Genomic DNA, 27,876 nt, shown 5'->3' on the forward strand with positions numbered 1-27,876 from the left:
TCTGTTTTAAGCTTTTTGCTGCTAGTCATTCGAACTCCCTTCAACAATAGTTTTAGCTCTCATCAGCCAAAAGGTGGACAAAGCAAATGCTACTTAGCAAAAAGAAGACCAAGTTGCTCCAAACTCTAATATATGCAGCTTATGCCACAGGACAAGATACAGAGAGGCAAGCAGACAAAGACAGTACATGATACAGTGTCAGGAAAAAAACCTGTCAGGAGTCTCCCTGTGGGTGAAAATGAACCACTGACTATTATGCACCTAGATTTAAAATCTAGGGAAGCAAAATTTTTGGGGAGCAGCAAGTGTCCAAAATCTACTTCAGTACCAGTCGACTGAAAAAAAAAAAAGCTGTGTAAAATGAAAACTTCTACTGAAAAAAGGACCTAAAAGGGGCAACTAAAAGACTAAATGCTTGCAGTTAACATGAAGACTATTTATAAGCAAGATACCAAAGGCTCAGAACAATGGCAGGACTTCTACCATACAGACTTCAGCTATATCAGCACACTCCACCCTAAGCCCAAAGCAATCAATTGACATGATTTAATATCAGGTTAATGGAAGGTATTTGAAGTAAGAAGACTGGCTTTCAAATATCTGAGGCTACCTTGAAAGGAGGAAAATGGAAAGTAATATAAAACCTGGCAGGTTAAATATAAATGCATATAAGGGAGTAGTCAGAGAACATAAGGTCAGAGAAGAAACAGTAAAAAAATTTTTTTTTTGTAGCTGTGCTCTCTTTGGAGACTTTAGGAACATTTCCCCATCAGACTCCTTCTTCCCGGTGGATGAATCTGAGGATGTGTGGCAGACTGAATTGTCAGTGGAAGTGGAACTATCAACAAAGTGAAGAGTAGCAAATCACGATATCCAGATGTCATTCAGAACAGAGTTGTAAAGGAACGCAAGCCTGAAATAGCTGAACTATTAACTGTTGTGTACGACTTCTTGTTTAAAACCACCTCAATACCAGCTGAAAGGAATTTCTTAAATTTGTCAGAAATAAGAATTCAAAACCATTGAAAACACCAGCTAAACCAGTAAAAACAGTGGTAGAGAATATAATCAGTGAGATGGAAAAGGGGTTAAACAGCAAAGTGGCAAAATTTGCTCATGGTACTGTATTGTTCATGGTAATCAAAATGAAAGCTGACTGTGAAGATTTGCAGGAGATCCTTATGATGCTAAGGGAGTAATAAAACAACAAAGGAAACAATGCATAAATGTAAAGTAATGCCTGTGGGAGAAAAAAATCCTATATACATGTTAGACTCAGAAATAGTTTCTATCTCTCAGAAGAGAGATTTTTAAAAGTAAATCCTTACTAATGAACAATTAAGCTGCTAAAATGCTGGGAATTATTTGGAAAAGAGTATGGCATGAATCCATAGTGGACCCAGAACTTGAAAACTCTGTACACTTCCAGTGCTGTCATCTCAAAAAGTTTATAGTAAAAATAGAAAAGAGAAAGAGAATGACAAGAAGGACTGTTGAGGCTAAACAATGGCTTCCCTGAGAGAAATGGCACGCGGCCCAGAAAACAACAGAGGGATGCTGTGATGGACTCTGTAAACAGAGAGTAGCAAAGAAAAGGTGAATAGGAGTTAATTGTCCACTGCCTTTTCTAATATATGAACTATGGATATCAAATAGACCTAGCAGGTGACAGATTCAAAACAAACAGAAGAGACACTTCACATAATACATCACAAGTTCTTAAATCTCTGAGCTGAGTGTGTACCAGGGAAGCATCACTAGATACCTTCCCTATTCTTACACTTGGATTCTTCCAAGTATAAGAAGAGGGACTCTCCTAAAACTTGGAGTCTAAGGGGTAGGATGCTATTCTCATGTCTTAGAAGAAGGTTGCTATTCTCATGCCATAAGACAAATTAATTTCATTCCTCTCCTTTCCATTTTCTGAGTTTATTTGTTAAAGGCTCTTATCATGTCAGCACAATATACAAGGACCTGGAATTGAACCACTGTAGCAAGAGCTTCCCGAGAAAGCTGGGGATAAACAGATAAGTTTAGTTTCTGTTGAACTTCAAGCAGAAGTCATTTTGGTTAAACACATATCTCCATAGAGAAAACATCCCTTTTAAGGCAGAACAATATTAGATTACAGGGTATGTGACACCATTTTTCCACATTCCAGTTTAACATTCACACAAGCTCTTCCTCCCAGATGTGACATTTCGCCTGACACTTACTGCATGTCATGCACTGGCCTGAAGGCAGTAGGTGAAAGTAACATGGCATTTAAAGAAAATGTTCCTGACTGGGTAGCCATGATCTGCAATTGCATGAAAATCACTACCGTTTATTTACAGTGGCTTGGTTAAAGATCTGTACCCGGCCCAAGGGCATAAAGCAGTGACCTAAAGTCTTAAACAGAATTCCACTTGAAATAAAATAAAACAAACGAAATATGCCACAGTAATAATATTTGAAAGATCTGCTGAGTGGTAAAATAAACACTGGCTGTATTTATCTGGCTATCAATCTGTGGAGAACATGAAGTAATTTGTCATGCTGGAATGGTGAGACTCATGAGCATCTTTGGGATCACTTAACTGACACACATGAAAACTTAGTGGGAAAACACAAGATCCCTTTTTTAACTTGGTATTACAGTCAACACTGAGTAAATAATAATTTCCCTTTCCTTTTCCCAGAGGTCATCAGTCTTATTTACCTCAGGAATTCCAGCTTTTCTCAATTTTAATTTAATATCTGAAACAATCTTGTAATGTGCACTAAGAAAGCATTTTTTGTATATTTGCATATTTTAAAAAGGAATTTACAAATAAGCTGGATTGGTTTAAACAACTGCATTTTAAAGCATACATGATGTTCTGTAAGTATATTTGGGAGACAGGATGTGTGGATTACAGCGGTTTCCCTCTGCAGATGTGATGCATAGGCTTGGGAACCGCATACAACTATCCCCATGGTACATACCATATGGAGGTCTGCGGTGCAGAGGAGGAGCTGGTGTGTGGCGTGTGCTCACACCTGCAGTGCCTGCTGCGTGTGGCATTCCAGCCACACGCCTGCAGCTCAGAGAGCAGCCCAGGGCTGTCTCTGTTGACTTGATGGAAGAGCAGTACCTGCCAAGCGGAGCAAAGCACCCACGGAGATGGGTGCTTGAATGGGTACTCAGGTGCAGGATATGCCCAGCCTCTCTCCCCTAATATGTGCCTGATCCCATTTCCAAGTCAGGCCCTGCATTCATACAAGGAAAAGGAGCAAGTCTGGGCTCAAATATGGCCCAATGAACAACACAGATGCATCCATGATTCTGGGGAATTTTCTACCCAGTCCTCCTTCTGCATCATATTTTTGACTGCCTAGTAGGTGGGTGAGAAGATGCTGACTGTTCTGCACAAGAAGAACAGAAGAAGCAGCCATTGCTCTTAGTAACAGCTACCTATTCAGGTACATAAAATTGAATCAGAATCACGAGGCTGTTCTTTCATTTTGTGTATCCTTGTGCTACATTTAGCACATGCTCCCACATTTTCAGCAAATAAGGTAGGAGCGCTACAGACACCCTCAGTGATGACACAGCTGCCTCACTTGCCATGTACACCACTGAACATTGAACAGAAATGTTGCTGGACAAAGCAATAGATAAACTTTCAAAGATTCAGTGCAGTGCTTAACAGCAATGAAAAAACAAATCCACGATATATAAATAGAAACACTGCTTATAATCTGGCAGAAATAATTTTAGAATGATTTCAAGTGGACAGCAGTATGCAAACATGTACAATATGCACAGAGATTAATATTCAGGGACTAGTATGAGGGGGAAAAGTGGCTGGAGTAGTGTCTGAGTATATATTCTGGGGTTACAGAGAGGGTAACAGAGCAAATGGCCTGGTTCTCAGAGGAGAGCTGCATGAGAAGTTCCAAAGCATTCTCTTTCTTTATTTTATATCCATGAGCAAAAGAAATAAAAATTACCCAGAAACAAAGGATAACCTACTTAGCACTGAAATCCTGAAGCCATCAACTCTTCCTGTAAATTCAGTGTGCTTTTGATGAAGACCTTATATATCCAGAGCAGGGAAAAGAAAAAGGAATGACCAGGAGAAACATTCTGAAAGGTGGCTTAGTTATCTATTTGGGGGATTTAAAAAAATGGTGAGGAATCAGTGAGCCTAGGGCAATGACAATGCTGAATATCTTGCCTTCTTTACATTTTGCATCTCCTTAGGCTTCTCATTAGAACCAGTATCTCTGATCTGAAACAGTAGGAGTCAGCAAGATAAATGTACTGTAAGAAACACATTTTCATCAACAGTTCAAAAGCCTCAGTAACAATGGTAAAGCTTCAGCTGTCCGCTGTGGGCTGTAGCAGCAGACAGCATGGGTGGAGCCTCAGTGCAAGTCTTGGCTGCCTGGTTTTTTTAGGGAGCTTGAATAAAGATATTTATTCTTGGAAGAAAATAGGTCAATTATTTTCTATGGCAACTGGAAAATAAACACACAAACTGGCAGCAAAACATCTATCCCCTGTTTAAAAAAAAAAAAAAAAGAGAGACCAAGTAAAATATTACTTTGTAATATTCATTACTAAACTATTTATTCAGTTAAATTCCATGTTAGCTTTTTACAGCCTTGCAGAACACAGTCCACATTGCTAGGAGCTGATGGGACAAGCCCAAAGAACTGCTGTGGAAGCTGAGCCCGAGCGTGAGCCTAAGCCTGACCCAGTCCACTGCTGACAGTGAGTGGGGAGAAATTTCACCTGGATGTTCATGCAGCAGGAAACATGAATCATGAGCACTGTCTCACTTCCAGCAGGATTTGTGTGTGCCTCATTTGTATATAAATTAAATTTACATCTTAAAAGATGTCAGTATTCCTGGGTTGTTGAGGTCAGAGGGAAGGTATTTATTTACTTGCTTCCCTTATCTCTGCAGAAGCCAGCATTCCTGGCTTTTAACAGGGCAGCCAGCCTGCAGTTCACTCACTTCTCTCAAGCTTGAGCCATCTTTGTTTCTGCAGATAGGTTCTTCTTTCCAAAAGTCAGAGGGTTTCCTCAGAGGAAGGAAAGGAGTCTCCTGGCTCCTTTCAAAAGAAATCTGACTTCCCCACCATCTTTCCTCCCTTTAACAAAAGGGAGCCTTAGACCCTCTCAGACTATTTAGGACTTTCAGTTGTACATCTCCCTGTCAGCCTGTCTTCCTCTTTGTTGACAATGGGTGATGTGCCAAGCCATTGATTGTGAGAAAAGGCGGGTAACATATACCATTATGGTTTATACTCATCAACTGAAACTCAGATTCTTATTTCTTATATAAATTCGGAGTAATTCACTGGATCTGAGTAGCAGGATTCACTTCAAACTTAGAGTCAATCTACGTCAATTGATGAAGCTTTACAGAAGTACAGCTAACATGGGAAGCCAGCCTATCTTCTTCTTGGAAAAACTCAGTTATCTGAGGTATTTAAAAAAAAAGTATCAAAATGGTGGACTGTAACTGAAGTCTGGTTTTATAAAATAATGGTATCTCTGAATACCATGAAAAAGGGACAGCAGGAGTGAGGTAGTAGAAACAGCACTGAAACATAAAAATATGAAAATTCTTAAAAATATCTTTGTATTCCGCATGAGCGGAGAGGAAAAATTGGTACTGCTATTAACAGCATGTTTTGATCTAAGCAGCTGTTAGATCAGGATCTCCTAAGATCTGCCAGTTGAGAAGAAAACTTAGTAATGGATTCAATCACATATCTTTTATGCAATTGGACTTATATGAATGTAAAAATCCCGCTTCTTTGACTGCAGAAAAAAATCAACCAACCTATGACAGCTTCTTCACTTATCCCTTCAAGACTCTTTCTGCCAGAACCTTAATCCAAGAGTCACTTCTCCAGGCTTCCCACAAGCCTACACAACAGCTGTTCAGACTGCTGAAGCTGCTTTTTCTCTCTCTTCCAGTGTGTGGTCTCACTCTTCCTATCCCGGAGTCAAATCACACACACACGTGCACACACACACGCACATACTTTTCCTAGCACTTCATGCAGCCAAAGTATCTCTGCTCACAGCATTCAAATTCCTGAGCATCTTTGTCTTGCCTTTATTTTGTGCTGAGTATCTAAGAATGCAAGAGTCCCAGGGCCAGAAAAGAAAGCAAGAAAAGGCTAACCTTGATCCAGGGACTGCAGTATTAGGGATCCTCAGTCCTACAAGTGGGCAGATACGGGCTCTAGTGCCAGGTTCCTTGAATTAATTTTCTTTCATCCAATAAAAGTGCACTGTGTGTTGCACCCTTTCTGGGGAATAGACTTTTTCATCTGAGTGCTTTAAACAAGGGGGCAGAATCAACACCTTTCCTTGCTTGCTCTAAGTGACAGAACACTATTCCCAGCATGGCCCAGCAACTCCGTCCTCTCCTTAGAAACTGAACATGTGATGTAGGAGTCATCCTTTGAGCATATTTTTCAGATAAGGTCTGTGAAGGGTCATAGGTAAAGAGGCATGAAGAGCTAGGATAACAACAGAGCTATATTCCCAGATTAGTTTACTTCTGAACATGTATAGTATCTACCTTTAGGTATCTAACTAACTTCTGATCTCTAAATACTTTTAAGATTAAATATTTTGAAGCAGTAGGCTTTTTGGACCTCCTTCTAGAAACTCCTGCCTATATGGAGCATAGCTAGAGTTTAGATAGTTTGCACAGTGTCTTCAGTTCTGATATTCTTTTTGAGTCAAAATAGTGCTCTTTACCTCAGTGATACTAATCTTCATTTTTTCCATTGCAAGTGAATCAGCGCTGGGCCCAGAAGCTGTGAGCCACTGGAGCATAACTCTAATAGGCTCTTACCCTTGGATAATTTTAACAAGTAAAGATGCCAAAGGATACTTGGGTTTGGAGAGCAAGACTGTTTTCACAGTTTCTATCCACTGTAAATACTGCATGAACTTCTATTGGTACAAAACACCTCTGTTAAGAGACCAGTCACAAAACTTTTTTTCTCAAACATCTCCTTCTTTACTGACAAATCCTTGGCAAAAGGAATTTTGGTAAAAACATGAGTTTCACTCTTCTCCTTTCTCATTTTACCATCAAAGTTTCCATATACCTGTTTCTTATTTTCCACTTGTGGAACAAACCAGAACCAATGCCATTCCCAGAGACAATGCGACACACAGGCTTGCTTAAATCAGAATTAAGTGGGGAGAGAGAAAAAAAAGACAACCTAACTAACTCTTGCATTTTCTAACAGCCCACATCCCATTTAAGCCATGGCCACCTTACACTTTGCAGGCAAAAATTTCTTGGGCAAGAGAGGACATATGGGGGTTTTTTGCTCTTCCTTTTAGTTTTCATTCTTTGTTCTCCTGCCACAGCTCCACCACCCTTCCTGTTCCCCGAATAGTAATTTGGTGGCATGTCTGAAAGAAGGTGGGGGAAAATGTTGTGCCAGAATATGGCAAGAGTGGCTGATAGGAAATAACGGAAGAAAAGAGGAGAGGAGTTGAGCCTTGTGGCTACAGAAGGCTAAAACAGTCATGCTGCATCAGGGGTAATCCAGTGAGCCATGTCCAGACCATTCCAGAGCAGACCCCATGCTGAGGTTGAAGGGGCGAGCCCTGTCCTCCTCCCCATTCAACCATATCTTCCCAAGATGCCATTTTAGAGGTGTAAAATGACCTTCCAATAAGGATAAAATTACACTTCAGAGAGAATAATTCATATCAAACAACCAACAATCTGGGTTTTTCACATGTTAAATGTGGATTTTAATGTGGAAAAGCACCCTGCAACTTTCTGGGTACTGGAGAGTTAACTAGTTACTCATCCTGATTGAAATTCTCCCGGCAGGCTGGTGTGAACAGTTTTAAACATCTACACATATTGCCGTAAAACATACAAATTTTTATTCCACAATACAAAGAAGAACAATGAATGTGGCTTACTACTCACTCTAGTGAGTAATTACCACACAATAGTAACAAAAGGCATTTGGGGAAGACAATGTAAGTGACCACTAAACCTATTTTTGGTCAGTATATCTATGGTATTGAATAACTGACTCCATTTGGTTTGATTTGCTGGCCATCTACACTGCTAAATGTTAGTTTGTTCCCAGCAGCTCCTTAATACCTTCTAAGGCAAAACTGGGATGTGGGATTGGGCATCGTGGTACTAAGTGAAAGCCCAGGGTCAAAGGCTTCGTGCTGTGCATGCCATTAGTCTGCTCGTGAAGGAGTCTGCTCTCATTTCCAAAAAACTGATAAAAAGAGGTGCTGACATTGATGCTGGATATGAGCAAGATGCTAACTAGTATTTGGAAGTGGAGACAAAGGAGAGAGGGGGAAAGACAGGGTGGAAGTTTTGGTGATGCTTGGTTGTCTAACATCCACCACAAAAGACTTCCTGAGAACAGTGTTACAGGGTTGTGTTTTACTTGGCTGAACTGAGCACTCCATTAGGTCTCTATTTATTTGGATTCCCTGATACTTTGATGAGATCCTAGAAGCCTCAGGAAATTAAAATGAGCAATATTTTTAAGGCAAGCAACATCATCTTTTTGTACAGCTGGCCAAGAAGGCTGTTGAGGTTCAGCTGTTTTCTACGCAAGGGCCTGTCTTGGAGAAAGCAAAGACATCAGAGTCTACCATTTAAAGGGAACAAGATGAAGTTCAAAGGCCTTATTAAATTTCAATCCTAAAAATACAGCAGGGAGGAAAGCCATTTTTCTGGTAAATGGGTCCACATTTATTTGCAGGCTCATGTAACTTAAATCTAAATCTAAGTCTAAATCTAAACTTTTTGCCAGCTGATGCAGACAGGGTATCTTGACACACAAGCAAGGAATTCTACATACAGGAGGAAATGGAACAGTAAGAGATAAAATGGGATTATTTGAGAAAACCTTAAATTTAGGTAAAAGAAAAATGCTTAAACTCTGTTAATGGAATACAAGTATTTTTTGTTCAGGGAACTGAAGAGTTAACCCATTTACAGATAATGTTACATTTTCCAAAATAAATTCTCCTACAGTGACAGCACTGAGTTGGTGAGAAGAAAATTAATCTCTTATCAATGCCCTGTTTATTTTGAACATCTACAGCTTTATGAGACTAATAGAATGATTTATCAGTGGCTCTGAAATACTATAAACATGTCATCCAGAGTTTCTACATGCACTTTTGCTTTGGGATCTCTAAGATAAATTCTACAACTGAATTGGTATTCACATTTGCTAGGATAGAAGATGATGTGATTCACATTTCTAGGATTGTTACTAGATGTGGCAAGCAAAGAAAAGAGGAAATATTAAAGGAAGAACTAAAAGGATCAACCCTAATTACTACTCACAGCAACTTATTATGAGGTCCTGCCAGCCACATGGAAAAATGCACTCCCTTTTAATGCTATTAATTCTACATCCAGAAAGAAAACCATAAAATAGCCTTTCTTTCTTTTTTTTAAGATGGCACCCAAGATTGCTCTAATTAGCAACAGGAGACTGAAACCACACAAGAAAATAGCTGAAACATAAGCTTAAAGCTTGGAAAAGAAGACAAAATTCCTCAATGTGCTTCCCTTTTTAAGACTGAAAATGGAATATCTAATTTATGCCACAAACCTGTGTTTGTGGCAAAGGTTCGTGTAGTCTGTTCTCTCACAATGGTGGAAAACTGCAGTATTTGATCAGAGGAAAGAAAAGCTCCAAATGCATTCAGTGGGACTGAATTCCTGTTCAGAATCACAACTGCATTTAGAATCTTTTGGCTGATTTGATCAAAACTTCTTACTATGTTCAGCACAGAGGAACAAGAAAATAATTGCCAAGAACCAATGTCACAGAAGGACATGTATTAGCAAGTTCCAACTTGTTAGTGGAGTAGGAGACACTACTGTGTTCTTCTGTTGTAATAGAGAGCTGCAAAATTCTCATAACTTGAATGATTATGTGCTTCAATATGCTAGAGGTACAAAGCATGTACATAGATATTTCATTTGATAAACTGCCAATGCATTTCTCATTGTCCACTTCTTTGGTAGGAAAAAAAAAGTATGTATGTGGGCAGGAAAAGTAACAACCCTGATACAGCTATATTCAAACCTGCATCCCTAGAAGTGCTGACAGTAAGTAAATTCGTATGTATTCTTGGTAATTTCTTGTCTTTATCAGTCATCAGGCCCATCACTCATGATGAAAAGGCATTCTTTAAAAATGAAATAATGCAAAACATGTGAGACCCAGAGGGCTTTAAAGGAGACTAGGTGGTCTGCTCACCTCTCCTTCTGCACCACTTCACTTACTTCTCTATTTGTTTGTTCGTAATGTTGGAGGATTTTGGAGAGATGGAGATCTGTTTTCTGGGGATGTGATAGAGCAGACATATAGCTAGCACTTACACAGGGTCAACAGGGCTACAAAACTCCAGAAGGAACATCTTGGGAAGAAGATCATACATAGTCTATGAGAAAGAGACCAACAATGTAGCTGAATGACACCCTTGAGTTCAATTTGTTCTTTTTCACTTTGATTACTAACAAATTTAAATGCTCTGTATACATACAGTCCCTGTGAATTTTTGGAAGACTAACTATAAAGAGAAAAAGTTAGTTCTAGTGAGCTTAAAATTTCACTCCAGTGTTATGATATTTAAATAATCATTAAGATTTATTCAAACAATATATATAGGTTTGTTTTGATATTTCTGTCAGCATTATAACCATTCCTACAGTTTTATTCTGCCTGGACACATACAAGATTGAGAGGGGAATAATTAAAGAATCATTCTGAGCATATGCAATCTAACAATGAAAGATAGACAAATCTGCTCTTGTATAATTTCTAGTTTCACTTCCACATTGATAGAACAGTTTTTAGACTAAAGATACTTTACTACACAGAACTGTAAGAAATAGATGAAAATTATATAAAAGAACATTGAGGTTTCATTGTGATGGCCTCAGACAAAAGGAATAACAATGTTGTCCATAAATCCTTATTTCCATCCCTTCATATACATGCAGCACCAATAATTAGAAGATCACATATGATTTTTTTCCGGCAGGACTTCTATTTCATTCAGAACGGTATATCATTACATTTGTCAGTGAATTCTCTAAAAATCTCATTAGATCCTTGCTGGCCTTGCAAGACCTGAATCTATTGAAAAGAAGCTCATTTTTCCTGATTTTTCACAGCAGCAGTCTGCAAAACCCTTCATGAGCTGGGCTTCTGAAGCCCAAGGTGGGTCAAAATCTTTGTTGGGAGACTTCAATTTACATCTAATTAAGTCTATGAATAAGTAAACCTTGCTTTGTGCCTGCCATAAATTCCATGCTCTTTGAGACTTTCAATTATCACAAATTCACTATTGAAACCACTGCTGAGCTATGAAGATCATCTTCAATAAAACATACCTCCTAAAATCTGCTGGTAGCAGTTTTCAGCACTGATTATAGCTGCTATGCTATAAGACATTGTCAGCACTAGCTTTTTCCTGTTGTTGGGGCCTGCTTTCTGCTGCTTCTTTACTGCTTTGATTATATAGCAGCAGTGCCAGAATTATTTATGTTAGGATTTTATACTAATGGGTATCACCATACTGTGAATGTGCCACTCATTTTTATGCATATTTAGAGGCAAAGTCCATATTATACTTCTTCTATTCTTGCTCCTGATTGGAAATCTAATTGTGAGGATTCAGCACTAATAAAATTAGTACAATTATCAGTGCTCTCAATTCTTAATTTTCTTTTAACAGTCCTGCAATAAAGACTGCAGATGTTCTCATTACAGAAAAAAAGAAAAGGAAGGGAAATTTCTAGCATTCCAGTTTTGACAGAAAAAATTTTAAATGCAAATTTTAAATTCTGACACCAAGAATCATTTAAAGAGAACCAGAAATCCATTAATACATTTGTATTGTAATTTTATTTTAAAGTCAGTCTTAGTTTTGGGGGATCTGCCTCACATTTTATAAGAATGTTTGATATGTGACTTTTTATTGTGAAACATAAAGCACTATATGGCAGAAATTTAGTTTAAAAGCAGAAGAGAGAACTTCACCAAAAGACAGCAGCAAAAAGAATTTGAAAATATTACTGCAAGTTAGGAAATGAATTCATCCTAGAAGAACAGGTGAAAAACCCCCTTTCATCACATTACTTAGGAAGCAGGATCTGGATTACTGTAATATCTGGTGTGGCTCACACTGGTTTCAATCCCAAATAAACTCTTCTGTGCAATTATATGGGAGAGGAGCTAGAGTCTGGTAGGCACCAGATTTTGAAAATGGCAAGAAGATTTTTGCTCATTGCTCTCACATTTATCATATTTTCATTCTATGCAACATCACTAAACAAAATGATAAATAGTAGCTACTTATATCCTACATTTAACTTTCTGTCATAAAGCTGTTAATAGTGTAAGTAGTCACCTTGACAAATATTAGGCACCCATAGATTCCTCACTAAATTATCTGATTTTTTCCTGATCCCAAATTTGCCATCCAGCCAAGAACTAATTTTGCAGCTTAGTGCTGTCAGACAAGAGCATGCTGCTGACCTCATGTTCCTTAATCTTGTCACTGACTTTAATAGATGACACCAGAATCTTGTGGATACTTTATAAGCACAGAGAGCTCAAACTTTCTTAAGATATGTGCTTCCTGACTCTGCCAGGCAATGAAGTACAATGAAAGACTGAGAGAAAAAAATCTCTAGTTAGTACAGTCACCTAGACAAAACTAGCTTTTATATAATCTGGGACAGTCTCACCTTTCTGTAAGAAAAAAGCTTTAAGGATTGTCATAGCTAATTTTTGGCCAGTGCTTTTAAAAGCCTGTGGACTGCACCCACACACCCACCACTCGGCAAATGAAGGCAGTTAAGTCAAGGGTGTCTTTCCAGAAGATCCCTGGACTTCAGTAGCAAGAGGCTTCATAAATAAACAATTTTTGACAACCCAAAATCCAAAGAAAAAGAGGTGATCTGGAGGCATCTACTGTGGCATGATCATGACAGCAGAAGCAACTTTACAAAGACACTGTCCAAAGTTAAGATTAATTGGTAGAAGGGAACAACTGTCTGACCCAAATAGTAAATACATTAGATTGGATTGACATACTGCAACAGATGCATAATTATCATCTTGCCTAAAAAAGGGGAAAGAAACTGGCAAGAAACATGATCATTTCTGACAGCAAAAATTATAAACAGTAAACATGCATGGAATTACCTGTTCAAAATCTTGTTGTTATTGACATTCTCTGTGCTCTCAGCTCTGATGGTGTTCATACAAAGACACATGGTGGGCCTGGCAGCTGCATTACCACCATTTTTAAAGTGAAATTTTCAGGCAAGAGTATGCATAACAACATAGTTCTGTTTCTTCATGTATTGCATATGATAGAATCAGAACCAGTGAAATCTTAGCCAGTGTATTTATTTCATAAGTTCCTTTCCCTGTAATACCCAGTGACAGTCAGGGAATGTACTCTTTGATATGTATTTACTGGTGGCTCTCAGAAGCATGGTACTGTTTGTATAGCAAAGACAGAGCATCGGTGAGAAGGGCATGGACCTCTCCTCCAAACAATTTATCTTCTCTGCAGCCTCACAGACAGAACTTGTCAAAGGCTGTTGCCAGAGCAACTAAAACCTCTCACAAAATAGTATTTCTGATGTGAGACAGCTGTGCCTCAGGAAAATACAAAAGCAACTATTTTCAAATGGCTAGTGTGGAAGTAACTTGTTATGAAAATGCCATACTGTGATAAACAGCCATAAGAAATTACAGTTTCATGGCTGGTGGGATCATCTCTTGTAATGTTGGTTTTCTGACAAATAGAAAAATAATCTACAAAACAGTGTTTATGAGGAGGCTTTTAGGATAAATTCAGCCGTTTTCTCCACAATTGAAAAAAAGCTCTTGATATTATAAGCCTAATGACTCACCTATGGGATAAATTCAAAGGACTGGCTGAAAAGGGTCATGATACCCTCATCATTTCCCTATGCATCTGTCCAGGGAGCAAGAAAAGGCAAGAAATCAAGCTGTGCAGAGCCTGCAGAACAGTAAGAGAAAAGAGGCTTTTGGGTCTTGAGGTTGAAGACTATGACTATGCTTTACTGCTGTACTACAGATGCTAAAAATACCACTTCCATGTAGGTTTCTTTTCCTGTTTGACTTAGCATGCAGAGCAGATCTTCAGTGAGAAAGCAATTCCCTTTCAGTCTTTAGCTAGAGAAGATGCATTTAGGCTTAAGAAGCTTTTTTAAAAAGTGACTAAGGACTGTCTGAAAACAGAGAGTCTTTCATTCATAGTAAACATATCTTTCACCTAGTCATCAATTTATTTATTCTGGTGGTTTTTTTTGTTGTTGGGTTTTTTTTTTTAATTTGGGCTCAACTTCAAGTTGAAATTCATAAAGAAAATGTTGATTAAGAGAAGGTAAGAGACAAAGAACTGAGTTACAGCGTATACAACAAGTTAAGTGGTATCAAGTTATTTGAGCAGGCTATTTTCCATTCCCAGACCATACAGCTTCCCCATAATTCTTATGCTGCAAAGCACATGAAGGTATAAAGGCAGCCACTGGCACTGGATACTTTAATAGATTACATTCAGAAATGGGGTTGTATTGGAAAGTGACTGTGACTGAAGAAAATCTCTAGGGCAGCAAATGTCATTTCTCAGTTTTCTTGAAGTTGGAAATAGTGATAAAGAAAAGATGTGTTGCTTATGAATGTCACTCACTCCTGCAGCCACCTTCATCTCAGATACAGAAGACAAAGGAAAGATTGGTGGGATTAGAAAGCGAACACTGACTTTTGCATTTGTATTTTTCATTGGGGATATCAAATTGCAAGGTGCTGAGCATGCTGTCCCTTATTGGACTAGCTTGATTTCAGTGACCCATATAATTTATTTAAGTTCACCCTTGAAGATTTTGCTGGATTAGGCTGACAATGTTTGATATTTTGCAGAATCAATTTCAGAGCTTTCTCAGTGGTGTATATTTCTTCAGAAGATGTAACTAGCATGATACTAATTTCAGATGTGATGGCTATGTTTTGAAATCTCCTGACACTAGATGTCATGACAGTTATGTCATCTGAAGAAAAGTATTATCTACTTTTCATAGAACATCTGTAGGTTTTTTTAAGAGTTTAGGACTCTGCTATGCTATCATTTGTCAAACTAATTGAAAACTAGTTTCCTATTTTCTTCTTCTTCTTCACTTTTTCATGTCATCAGTACTCAGATGCATAACTAGAAGTATAGAGAGATGGATTTTAGTGCCATAGCTATGTTAATCAGGAGTCAGTCTGTCAAAGTTAATGGATTATATCAGGCTCAAACTGAATAAGCATTGTTGACTCAAAGAAATCAGTACCAACCCCTTGAAAATTATGTTAGTAAGACCTTCTGGGAACTTTCTTCTTTATCAGATTAGTCTATCTAACCCATACTATATGGTCTCCACTTTACGTCATTGTTTCTTGTTTTCTCTCCCTCTTCTAAGTGGAAAATTTTCGTTTCCTTTAAAATACAAGATTACCGATATTTGCATTGCCTGCATAAGATCTACCTTTCCTGATATCCCACTTACCTTCTTCAAGAATTAGGAAGAGAAATGTGCCATTTTGCATTAAATGTAGTTCACTACAAGACACTGAAAGAGAGTGCTTTAACATGGTAATTTCATTGTGTGTTTGTGAGCCATTTCCATTTGAATCAACTTAATATTACACAGTTTATACGTCTGTTAAAAATGACTGTTAGCAATGTTTGGACACAAATATAAGTACTGGACAGATTGCATTTTAAAATGTCTGGAATGTAGCTATGAATATTTTTCTAAATGACGTTTCATCTGTCCAGCTTCCAAGTGCTCCAGCACTGGAGCACTTAAATTAGAGCATTTGTATTTACTAAACTGGTAATTTCTAGAAATCTATTTGAAGAATCCTTGTATCATTAACATTGTTTCTATACTGATGACTTTTAAGATTGGAACTTTGATCACTTTATTGCTTGTTTATATGATGCTATTGAAAAAAAATCAAACAACTATTACATAATATTCAGTAAAGGAGACACTGTATCTATCCTCATTTTCTTACTTTCCTGCATTTCTAACAAAATGAAGGTCTACCCATTGGTAATCAGCTTGCATAGACTGAAAACTTAATTTCAGAAATAAATCCTCTTATCCACAGGTGATTATTTTGCTTTTGTCTCTGTAACTGTCTCAGCTAAAAAAAAAATGGGGTAATGATGTGGAAGTACCTTCTAAATTACGAAAACGTATGTCTGCCCTTTGATCTTATCCTTTCTGTGGATCCAGTGCAGCTGTTTACTCATGTATTATGTGTAGAAAGACAGGAAGATTCAGACTTCCACATATGCAAAGATCAGAAATGAGAATACCATCCGTGGGTATGTGGAGCTCCAGTGGCATTTCATAAGTCTTCATTATCAAATGGGAGATACACACATCTACTAAGCCAGTTCTGAGAACAAATGCTGAGATAAGAAGCAAGAATTTCCAGAGTCTGAATGGAAACCTTGTGAGTCTACCAAATATCTTGAGATAAACTCCTGAAGTACCTTAGATAATGTCAGGGAATTAAATAGGAATTTGACTCTTGAGTTTAGTGCAAACATGGTTTTGCTTCTGTGTTAATAAGCTGAGCCAGTGTGTGTTCTGATAGATGGCAGGGAGATCAAGGTCCTCTACAAAAGGACCTTTGAACAATTTCCTCTGTCTTCAAGAGCTCCTTCAGACAAACTGACTGAGTGGAGAGTGGAGAAAATGCAGGCTTGCTTCATTTTCCACATTTTTCTCATAGTGGATTTCAAATAAAGGATCTTCTTTTTGAGGTCCTTAATTATTAAAACTCTTCATACTCTTCTCCTTGTTCTCTTGTGACTCTCCTTCCTTTGCCCCAAAACTTCCTTTCTACTTTAAAATCACTTTGACAATTGGGATATGAGCATGGCCCAAAGCTGTTACTTTCCCATCTGGTCATGAAGTCCTGTTTGCAGTTATTACTTTCTGGATGCTCTTTTACTTTAAACAGAATATATGCAAGCCTTGTAATATTTTCTGTCTTTGAAACACAAGAGAACTTTTTTTTTTTTTAAGATCTTAATCATAAATTTGTTTCTTGGACAGGAATATTCACTTGGCATTAAGCAACAGTAAAGGGCTTTGTTTTCACTTCAGGCTGCTTTAGAATATTTCAAAGGCTACAGGAAATATTCTTTCTATGATTTATGCTCTATCTTAACTGTGCTGCAATATTTCCAAAACAATATCGAAGGATGTTCTTTTGTGGGTAGCTAGGAACAAAAATATCTTGTTTAACTTTTGAGCTATGTATACTTTCTTGGCAAAGATTAATTTGAGAGATGGATAAAAGATAGCTTTTTTGCTCCAAGGAAGGGTTTTACTCTAGCAGATTGAATTTTGTCACCAGTGCAAACCTTTTACAGATTGAGTTCAATTATAAGAAATAAAACTAGGAGAACTGATATTTCTCTGGCTATTTCCCAGTGACTGTTGCTTTGACAGTTTTTTTGTAAGTCTTTGTCACACAAGGTATCCTAGTGTTTGTCCTCTATTTCTCATTGTTTGAAAGGAAACCAATCTCAGGGTCTAACACAACTCAGCATGGAAAAGGTGAGGAGTGAAGAAGAAAGACTTTTGTCAACCCTATCTTCTCCTGACTTGTATGTTGTTTTTTCTTCTCTTTTTGTCTACTACTGCAACCCTAGGTATGGGAATAGAAACATAAGACTCTTTCTAGAAGCCTGATGAAAGGATAAAGATCATCTAAAACAACACCTCCATCAGATTCAGTGTCAACTTGTGTGCAGAACTCTGGCAGAGAGGAGCACTGGCGTGCCAGAGGAAGGGAAATTTCTATATGATATTGTGCTAGGAGACTTGGGGATATCTGGAATTAACTGGCATTTTTATGCTTCAAGAGGCTGGGGATTCTTCACTGAGTAGAAGTATTTTATGACAATTCACTCTATTTTTAGAGTAGCTTTCAAGATGCAAGTTTTTTTGTCACAAGATTGTGGCAACTGTGGGATGTTGTTTGTTGGTTGTTGTGGGATTTTTGTGTTTTGTTTTGTTTTGTTTTAAGAATGCAGTAATACCTAGATTTATCCAAACAGATACTTTCTTTTCTCTTTATTGCAGATACTGAATGTGGCAGTTGAGTTTGATTTAATTGATGGTGGAATTCATAAAATAGAAGTCATGCAGTATTTCCTTTTTGTTTAACTTTCCTACCATCATTTAAAATATGAGCATTATTCATTTCTGAGATCTTTTGGAGACATTGTATGTTGAGATGAAGTGCAAGTTTACTTAAAAATAAAGACAACAAATTATATACTGTAAATGTTCACAAGTTTACATCACAAAGCCCATTCAAATTTTAATGGTAATATTTGCATTAAAATTCCATCACTTCCTAATATTTGCCCATCAGTTACACTCAGCAAATTAAACTGAGGTGGAATTCATAATATAATGACCTCTCTGGTCCCTGTTGATGGTCAGTGCATCCTGCCCAGATGTGTACAGCTAACTTCCACTCACTGACAGTCACACTTGTCTCCACATGTATATGAATGCATCCTGTTGTCATCAGGATGACTTTTATTCGAAAAGAAGTTGGCTCCTTTGACACAGCCATGCTTCCCCCTTCCCAAAATGTGCAAAGAGACACATTTCTCTTACCACTTTTGTGCTGAGAACAGACCCTCACTCACACACACCTCTCTGTGGCATGTGAAAGGACATTTCTACACATCTGTGGACCCTCTATATGCCCCTTTTGAAATATGCTTCACCTCGGTATTTGCAAAGAACTTTCTACAGAAGCTGATACTGATCTACCCACGAATGCAGCTGGGATCACAGTGGCAAGCTTGTACTTGCTTTCAATTCTCATATATTGTATTTCATTGCAAAGTGGCTGGTTTTCTTCCTCAAAGGCTGGGCTGTAGATGCTTTACACGCATCTACTGTGAACTTCTGGCAGTCTCTGAAACTCTAATGCTGATGGTCTGTGGCCATCACATGTGCACAGGCAGAATAGAAGGAAATATGGAATATATAATAACAGAATACATATTTCTAAACCTATTGAACATGTAACATGCAACAGTTCTGACTTAAAATTAATCTTATGAAGCAGAATTGCTAGTATGTTTGTGTGCCTGTGAAATGTGTAGTTAAGGAAGACTCACTTTCCTTCCTCTTGTCTCTTTTTGGCTCTGGTAAGAAAAATAGGCCATCTTTACAACAAAATGTGGCAGTTACAACTGAAACGTGGGCCTGTGCTCACAAACACACTTAAAAAGGTATGAAATTGTGTTTACACCCTTTTTAACTGCAAATTTCTGTCTAAAGAAAAATTAAGATGTTTTCAGTGAAGGTCTGGTTTTCTAGCCTAGACAAGCTGGAAGTCCTCTCCAAAACAAACTTATTTTTTCTAAATTTGACCTACCTTTAAGAATTTCCAAATAAGCAGCTATTTGTCCTGTTTCTGGTTTCAGTCAAGACCAAAACCAACACATTTGTATTTCATAATGCTGTAACTGAAGTTACTAAATTTTTTTGTTTGTATTAAGTTGAATACAACATACTAATCTTAAGTTGCAGGGATAAAAAACAGAACTGGAGTACCCAGAAATTGTTGATGCCCGTGCAAATCAAAACTAGCAAGGTCTGCAGAGTTCCAGCTTTTGGGTTTGCTCCAACACTCTTAATATTGCAAAACAGACTTCTTAGCTAGGAATCCTAAAGATGCTCAGAGAATTAAACATTTAGAGAAAGGAAAGGCTGTACAAATATTTACTTATGATTATTATTGTGCTACTTTCAGATCCAGGCCTCCAAACACTTAATAGGTGTACTTTAGTGGGAGTACTTCCACTGAGTTAGTAGAAATATTCATCAGCTTAAAGTTAGACACAGATGTGTTTGCAGGACTGGAACTTTATATTTTATATGACTGGTATTAAATTCACCTTCCAACTGTAGCTTGAAAGATCATTTCATAATGGCACTCATGGGGAAACAAGCTTAGAAATAATATATGGTCCTGGAAAAAATATTTTGAGTTCATAAATAATATGATAGAGGATATTTTCAAACTTTGGAATAACTTTTCCATTGAGGCAGGTTTAAAGACTGTTTAAAAGAAACATTAAGCTTGATTTAAACATTGGAATATATTGCCATAGGGAAGAGAGTATATGTTTTCATTTTTATGAATTAGGTTTTGCTGAATTATCTTATATACTGCCATCCCATTTGCATTTGAAAGGGGCTTGTTTTACAAAACACAAGAAAAGGACTTTTCATGCCTAAGGTGGATTCTCATCTTCTGTGAAAATGTGTCATGTATTTCTTGAATCTGAAATTTAGGTGTGCTCACATGCTATGTAAGAGAATTCAGTATGCTAGGGTCCAACTAATCCTTGCTTTTTGCCCTTTGCATTGTTAGTAACACTGATACAAAGTCTGTAAAACTCCATCAGGTCATAGTGCCACCTGCCCTGGTAGAAATGACCAAACGTGGTGCAGAGTAGCAGTGCATAGGGCCCAGCATGCTTCTCTACTGAAACAAAGCACTGCTCATAAAACTGTAGTGAATGGACAAGGGTGAGGGGGGGCATAATTCTCTCACTGTGGTGTATGTGAAAGTGGCATCTGATCTGGAGCCTGCAATGCAGTGCTGAAAGCTGAAGGAGGTGCCTGAGAAAGAGAAAAACCACAGGAAAGTGACAGCAAAGCCTTCTTTTATAGGACAGAGAATTATAGGCCAGCTGAGAGGGACAGTAAAGCACTGGGCTGTAGAAGCATTTGGGAAGACAGGATGCGGTACTAACAGTAAGCCATCTATTTTTGGTAAGATTGGGGTTTTTTTCCAGATGATTTCCAATTTTAGGCTACAATTAAATTTAAACTTTTAGGACTTTTCTATGAGGCCAAGTGGAACATCCTTGTATAGTTCCACACAGTACTAACAAACCTGAAAAATTACACCCAGGAAATATTTTTCCCCAACTTGTGGAAAAGCCATAAATGTAAGAAGACAGAAAAATGATAGGATTTTATAAAGACTATTACAAAAAAATGCAAAAAAAAATTAAGACCAAAGAAGATCTTCATAGGCTTCATTAAACAATACTGGGAATACTGCATAAAAAGATGATCATTCTCCATCATATACTCTGAGACTGCGCCAAAAGGACCACTGGCATATGCAATCTAGTCAAGAAACTAGACCTCTTTTAATGTGGTCAATACCTTATATTTAGGAGGTAAGGTTTTCTAATGCAAGATTCAGAACAAACAAAAGTGCCAGATGGTATAAACAAACTGAAATTTCTGTGTTTGTCTAAGGAGGACTGCCTGAGCAATATAGAGAGACAACCATAAAACTTTTCCTCTAGGACCTTTTTCCAAGCACAAGAAGCACTCTGAGGTCAGAAGGAATAAGCACAAAGGGGCTTAAATGCCATGTAATGCATAGGAAATTACAGACAGTGCTGTCTAAATTAAACCAAACTCTTCTTCAGCCTCTGGTGTGTCACTAAGAGGTGCAAAGATTATTTAAAGCTACCTTCCTTCCCAAGACACCCAATGCTGTACAGCTAGTTTCCTATGCTGTGAGCATATTTCTTGGCCACATACCTGAGAGACAAAGGAACTGGACTCTGCATTGACACAGATCTACTGGATGTGCTCCTACCATCCTCCATGCCACTTCACTGAAGGTATGCAAAATTGTAAATCTGCTCCAAATCCAGTCACTTGGTCGATCAAACCTCTGCATGCTGCATTCAAGATCTTTCTTCCTAGGAGACAATGAGTAATGTCATGACCAGGATTCATGAAACTGAAGTCTAAACTTGGTTTCTTTTTTAGTAAACATGTTCATTTTCTATCAGTACTTTTGTGACTCCCATAACAGGGATTGTAAGATTTATAGGCTTTCTAACAGATATATATACATGTCTGAATTCACAAGTACTTTGTAGTTCCCACTAGTTAATAAATAATTACTGGAAGGTACTTATTTTACCATCTTGAGGCGATATACAATTAAAGAGCTGTCATTTTGTATCAGCTTTGCCCATAATAAAGATTTGATCCAAATTCACACATTTAATGATGTCATTGGTTAACTACCATTCCAGGTGTAATGCCAATGAAATCTGTGGAGTTCCATCATTGATAAAGTCATCCCAATGCTGTTTTGTTTCAAGGCATTTGCTGTAGCAAAAACTCCCAAATTAGGGAGCAAGTATATTTTTTGGCTATGTCTATATTAGCAATCAGTGCAATAGAATTGGATCTGCAGAATGAAACACAGGGCAGAGGATCCAACCTCAACACTGTGTGTCTCATCCCATGGACTGAATACTTATTAGCAGTTCAAATGCATTAGACATGCTCTTGGAGAATCTCCCACCTAAGCTTCATATGGAAGGATCCATTTTGCATACTCCATAGCTTCTCCATGACACAAACCAAAGTACACAAGCTGGGGTTATGAGGAGATCCATTTCACAAGTGCACTCCTGACTGGCACTAAAGTGCCAAAGTAGATGAACCTTAATGTTCAGAGATGCGAAAGACCAGGATTAACCACTCAGACCTTACTTTGCAGCATTGTGTAAGAGGCCTAAAACAGGTCTGTGTGAGCTAATTCTGCCTGGAAGTACAGTGATTCCACTTGGGGTCCCAACAACACTGTGGGGTCCCTGAGCTCCTTAACCCACCATTCTCATTAGTGCTCATTTTTCAACTAGTTTTTCAGTCTTATCTCAACAACCTCTGCTCTGCCATGGGGTCCAGGCTGACATGCTGTTAAGCAACCATTGAACAGAGCTATTATTGCCACAATAACAGTTTTATGTAACGTGTAGGTGGAAGAATCAGGTTCTAAGGGAGACATCACTGAGTTTTGCGGCAGTGCATGATCTAGTCATCAGTTGAACCCAGACCTGACTCCAACTTTTATCTTTAAACACAAAACCATCTGTCTCTTTAGTACAAACAGTGTGAATTGTTACTGATCATAGTAAAGATGAATACACTTACTTTAGTCTTATAATTCAACTTTTTACTTTCCAGTTACCACAAGATTCACAAGAGATTAAGTTATGGGCAACAACTACCAAATAAATTAGTAGTTGCTTAACAAATTATTCTTGTTTCACTAAAGTTTGAGATGCCAGAATACTTTGGTATTAGTTTCCTTTGCTTTTATTTGCCTCAAGATATTTGAAAGATATTTATTATCTTAAACACTGCAGAAAAGTGGAGTTTGCAGGGAGAGGCAATATTTTACATTAGATCAACTTATTATTTTACATTAGATCAAACAGAAAAAGACTACCCTTTGGGATCAGAGTCTTTTCTCCAGGTCACTACAAGCATTGTTTTGAGCCCTACACTTTGTTTTCCATGGCATTATAAAAGCTTTACAGAAGCAGAAGTGCTACAGATTTTATGGGTGAAACTCTTAGTGATGGGTACTTAATTTGAGTCACCATAAACATTGTTTAATGGCCTTATTGTCAGTGAAGGACAAATATTGATGATTCTGCTGAGGTGTTCATGATCTGTGACTGTGCAGAGCACAGATTTAGGTGCTCAATTCCACCAAAGAATTGAGAAACAAAGTGATCATTTCAGGGCTGTGAGAATATAAAGGGTTAATGCACACCTTGTGACTGACAATCCAATGCATGAATTAAATAAATGGAGATACATTAATCCTTGGCAGAACAGATTAGTTTCAGGTCATCTTACATTAAAAAGCCATGACTAATACATAAACACTGTTCAGATCCAGACATGATTTTTTTTTTTAACACACATGGTGATGTCTGCATGTATGTGGCTTTTTGAAGAAGAGGAGTAAGAAGAAGAAAAGGGAGAAGAAGAAGAGGAAGAGGAAGATATCAAAGCCATCATGTTTCCTGCTTAAGGATTAAAAAATCCCCACTGTAGACTATGGTAAAAGGCTACGACTTGATTCTAACTTGGTAGGAGATACAAATAACAGTGTAGACAGATCAATAGTATTGCAACTAAATCATGGGTGGAAAGCAACTGTAAAAAGAAGGTATCTTACAAGCTAATACATTGGGGAAAAATAATCTGAAACATATAGAATGCAACAGGAGGAAATACTACTAGAAATGGAAAAGGACTATTTGTAGGGAAACAATAACACTGAAAGGACTTCTGTAATAAAGAACAGAGATATTCTCTGTGTCACCAGAAACTTGAGATAATTATTTACACAGAATAGACAGTGTAAAGGGAGAATAGAGTGAGAGAAAAGTGGGGAGAGTCTGATGAAGACTTGCTACCTTCACGAGGTATCTTTATGGGGAAGATCTGCTGATCTGTCTATCAAAGAAGAGATATAAGCAGCCTAAATAAATGAAAGACTAGAAAACTAGGGCTAAACTGTCTTCACCTTATTCATATGAATAGCCTTTTGAAATCAACAAGACAAATACTATAAGCAAGCCAGACACAGTTAGACCTTCAAGAAGTATTTTTACATGAAACTTAGATTTCTTCAGACAATGTGCTTCACTGAGTCACTGCCCGGGACTCAGAAATACTACTGATGTTTCTAAATCCCTGACTACAAAATCTTGAACATGCTCATTTTTCTGCATACCTCTACCCCTTTTATTTCTTACTTATTTAGTTTGGAAACCCTTTGAGGCAGAAACTTATTCTTGCTGTGCAAACACACTTAGCCAAGGACACATTTTTGATGGGAATTTCTAGATACAGTTAACACACATCAATACACATTCAGTATAGCCTTTTAAATACATATTCACAGCACAGGTTACTTCCCTTCACATCATCAGTCAGGTCTAAACTCCATTCCTATTACTTTGGCTTTTTTTGGTTTTAGTCATATAAATACATTTTGAGAAGGGTTATGTTCATCTGAGAGGGACATCTTTAGATTAGCTGGATTTGAGTAAAACATTTTAACTTCTGTACTTAGCCACAGGTGTAGCTTTCCACTATAATTTTGTCTAGTATTCTATTATCAGTTCACTGTTATAAGTCAAAGAGTATGTTGGTACTAGTGTAATATAGAAAGTAAACTTGCTCGGGAAGTTCATGAAGTTTAGGATTCCATTATGAATGTCCCTAAAATATTCTGCTAATGCAATTCAATTAATTTTTTTAACCAGAATTACCAGGTGGCCTTGGACAGCTGTGATTAGCACTAAGCAGCATAAAATACTGAATCCTGAAGGAAAAGATTACTTTGTCAGCCAAATGCACAAAGCATGAATTCCCAAAGAGGATCAACAATGTATGAGTTAATGGGAGATTAATCTTTCAGAACAGCAAGTTGTCATACATGTAGACTAGCGTATGTACTCTAAGCACTGTGAAAGGAAAGAATTTCTTCAAATTTTACATTTTGAGAATGCTTTGTTCTTAAAACACCACTACTTGCACAAAATTTTTTTGCAGCTTTTCTATCAAACAAGTTCATGAAACATAATACAACTGACCTTTACAATGTAATGCACTGTTGACAGCCACCCAATCAAATGGTGGGTGTTTGAAGATGCTTTTATTAAATGTCTTACGCCACATTTAGATTGCGTTATTCGCACAATGAAACAATATTAGAAAAGTCAAGATATTTTAGTTATATTTACAGTTTCAGTGGGTTTTTCTGGTAGCTGCTTAAGTATCAAGTGTAGTGGGCCACCTACGCTCCTTACTTCGAGTCATGGTAGAACACACACCCTACCAAAATCTCATTTGGTTTTAGGTCCATTTTCTTCTCCTCTACCTCTGAGTGACCCCATCTGCTCACACCACCCTATCCTTTCTGCACAAACTTTCCTCTGACCCAGCTATCTCCATCTAATCCCAAATATGATCTTGTCTCCACACCTTGCCTTCTAGCATTTCTCATTTCCACTTACACAAAACATTTCCTAAACTGAACTGCTGAGGAGAGATTCTCCATGCCATGTAAGAAGGCTGGAAGAGCATCAAAGGGCCCTGAAGTATTGTATCTGGTGAGGGATCTATTCCAGTGCTTAATCATCTTACACCTGAGAAGTCTTCCCTAGTCTCTGACCTGAATTTCCCACAGTGCAGTTTAACCATATTATATTTTTTCTTGATCTCCAATAAAAATGAAGAACAATTTGTTTCTATCCTTTCCACAGGACTCTCTGTGTACTTAAAGACTGCCCTCACATCTCTCCTCAGTTGTCTCTTCCTTAAGACTAAACAAACCTCATCCTTTCAATCTCAGAGGTCAGATTTTCTAGGCTTTTGATCATCTTTGCTGCTTCCCTCTGGTTCATAGATTTCTTAAAATGGGCTGCCCAAGCCTGAGCATAAGGCTCCAGATGAGGTCTTGCCAGAGCTAACTGGGAGAGTTACAATGTATACTTTTAAGGTGTGTCTTACACATTTTTATGCATCCTTCATTATATTCAGTTTGTGATCTACGAAATCTCCTAACTGTCTTGCCCAGAAAGGCCATCTACCTGTTCGTTCTCCATCTTTCAATCATGCAAATAATTATTTCAAACTGTACTACTTTGTGCTTGTCCTTATCGAAACATAATTTATTTATACAGTATTTCAATAATAAAATAAAATACTAAATTTTTTTCTATCATCTAAGTCACTAGTGAAAATGATGAAAATACTGATTTAGGAAATTACTTTTCTAAATGCACTCAATACAATCATCTGTTTTGACAGAACAACATTAATAACTAACTATCCTTTGAGTACAGTTTTCTAACCAGTTTTCCATTCACCATGTTATTAGATTTATTTTACCATATATCCCCAAGTTGCTTATATCATCCAAGACCAAATTAAGATAGGCCATTTATTATTTCTCCAGTATCCACATGGCCAATTACAGTGTTATAGAATGAAATTAGATGAGTGCTACATCACTTGTTCTTTATAAGCTCGTCCTGCTATTTACTTATTACCCTGCAGCCTTCTAGTAATTACAAATACATTGTTAAAATACCTGGTTTGATATTTTTCCAAGAATTGAAGTTCAGTCAACCTATGTCTTTTTTAAAGAGGGGCATTTTGTTTCTTTTTCTGTGAAACCAGGGAGAATAACATAAAGCTGCCTTTGAAGAATCCCTCTTGGTACAAGCCATGGCAGGATCAGTACCAGAGGTTGTGGGAGAAAGGCACAGATGGGCCAGGGTGGTTGCACTGAAGACTTTTCAGATGAAACTGCTACACATTCCAGACACATGGAAAATACATCACAGAAAATACACTGAACACACTTGGCAGAGCTGAACTCCCCTGTCACTTACTATCCTCTTCTTCTTTATAGTGTTAACCCCAATAAATGGCATTTTAAATGATACTTTACAGAGTCTGAGTGCCTTTCTTAATGGGATCCTAATGAACCAGCATCTCTTGGTGCAAAACACCATGCACCTAGACAAGCGCAAGTCATTCTTCCCTGTACAGATGTTGAATGTCACTTCTCATACTGAGTTTTGTAACTCCCCAGCTGGCCTCATGCTTCATGATTCCCCCTTTTCATCACTACAAAACACAGGTGCTATGTGCTTATTACTTTATTCATTTTTTCTCATTGTTCTGATAACATCAGTTTCATTTGTCATGCTACCCACTAGCTCCTCCCTTCCACACCACATGAGACTGTGTCAATGATAAACTGAAAAGCAGAGGCAGTGAATCACCCCTAGAAGCTATGTTCACACCTCTTCTAAAAGCAGCTTTGGGAGTGGCTGTGAGCACACATCAA

At 37.7% G+C, this 27,876-nt stretch overlaps 1 protein-coding gene across 1 annotated transcript in view; it reads left to right on the forward strand.

The window, feature by feature from the left end:
• Nucleotides 1-27,876, forward strand: part of NLRC4 (NLR family CARD domain containing 4) — a 95,398-nt gene that overhangs the window by 32,753 nt on the left and 34,769 nt on the right.

Source organism: Accipiter gentilis, chromosome 28 (genome assembly GCF_929443795.1).
Source record: "Accipiter gentilis chromosome 28, bAccGen1.1, whole genome shotgun sequence".
Classification (NCBI taxonomy): Eukaryota; Metazoa; Chordata; class Aves; order Accipitriformes; family Accipitridae; genus Astur; species Astur gentilis.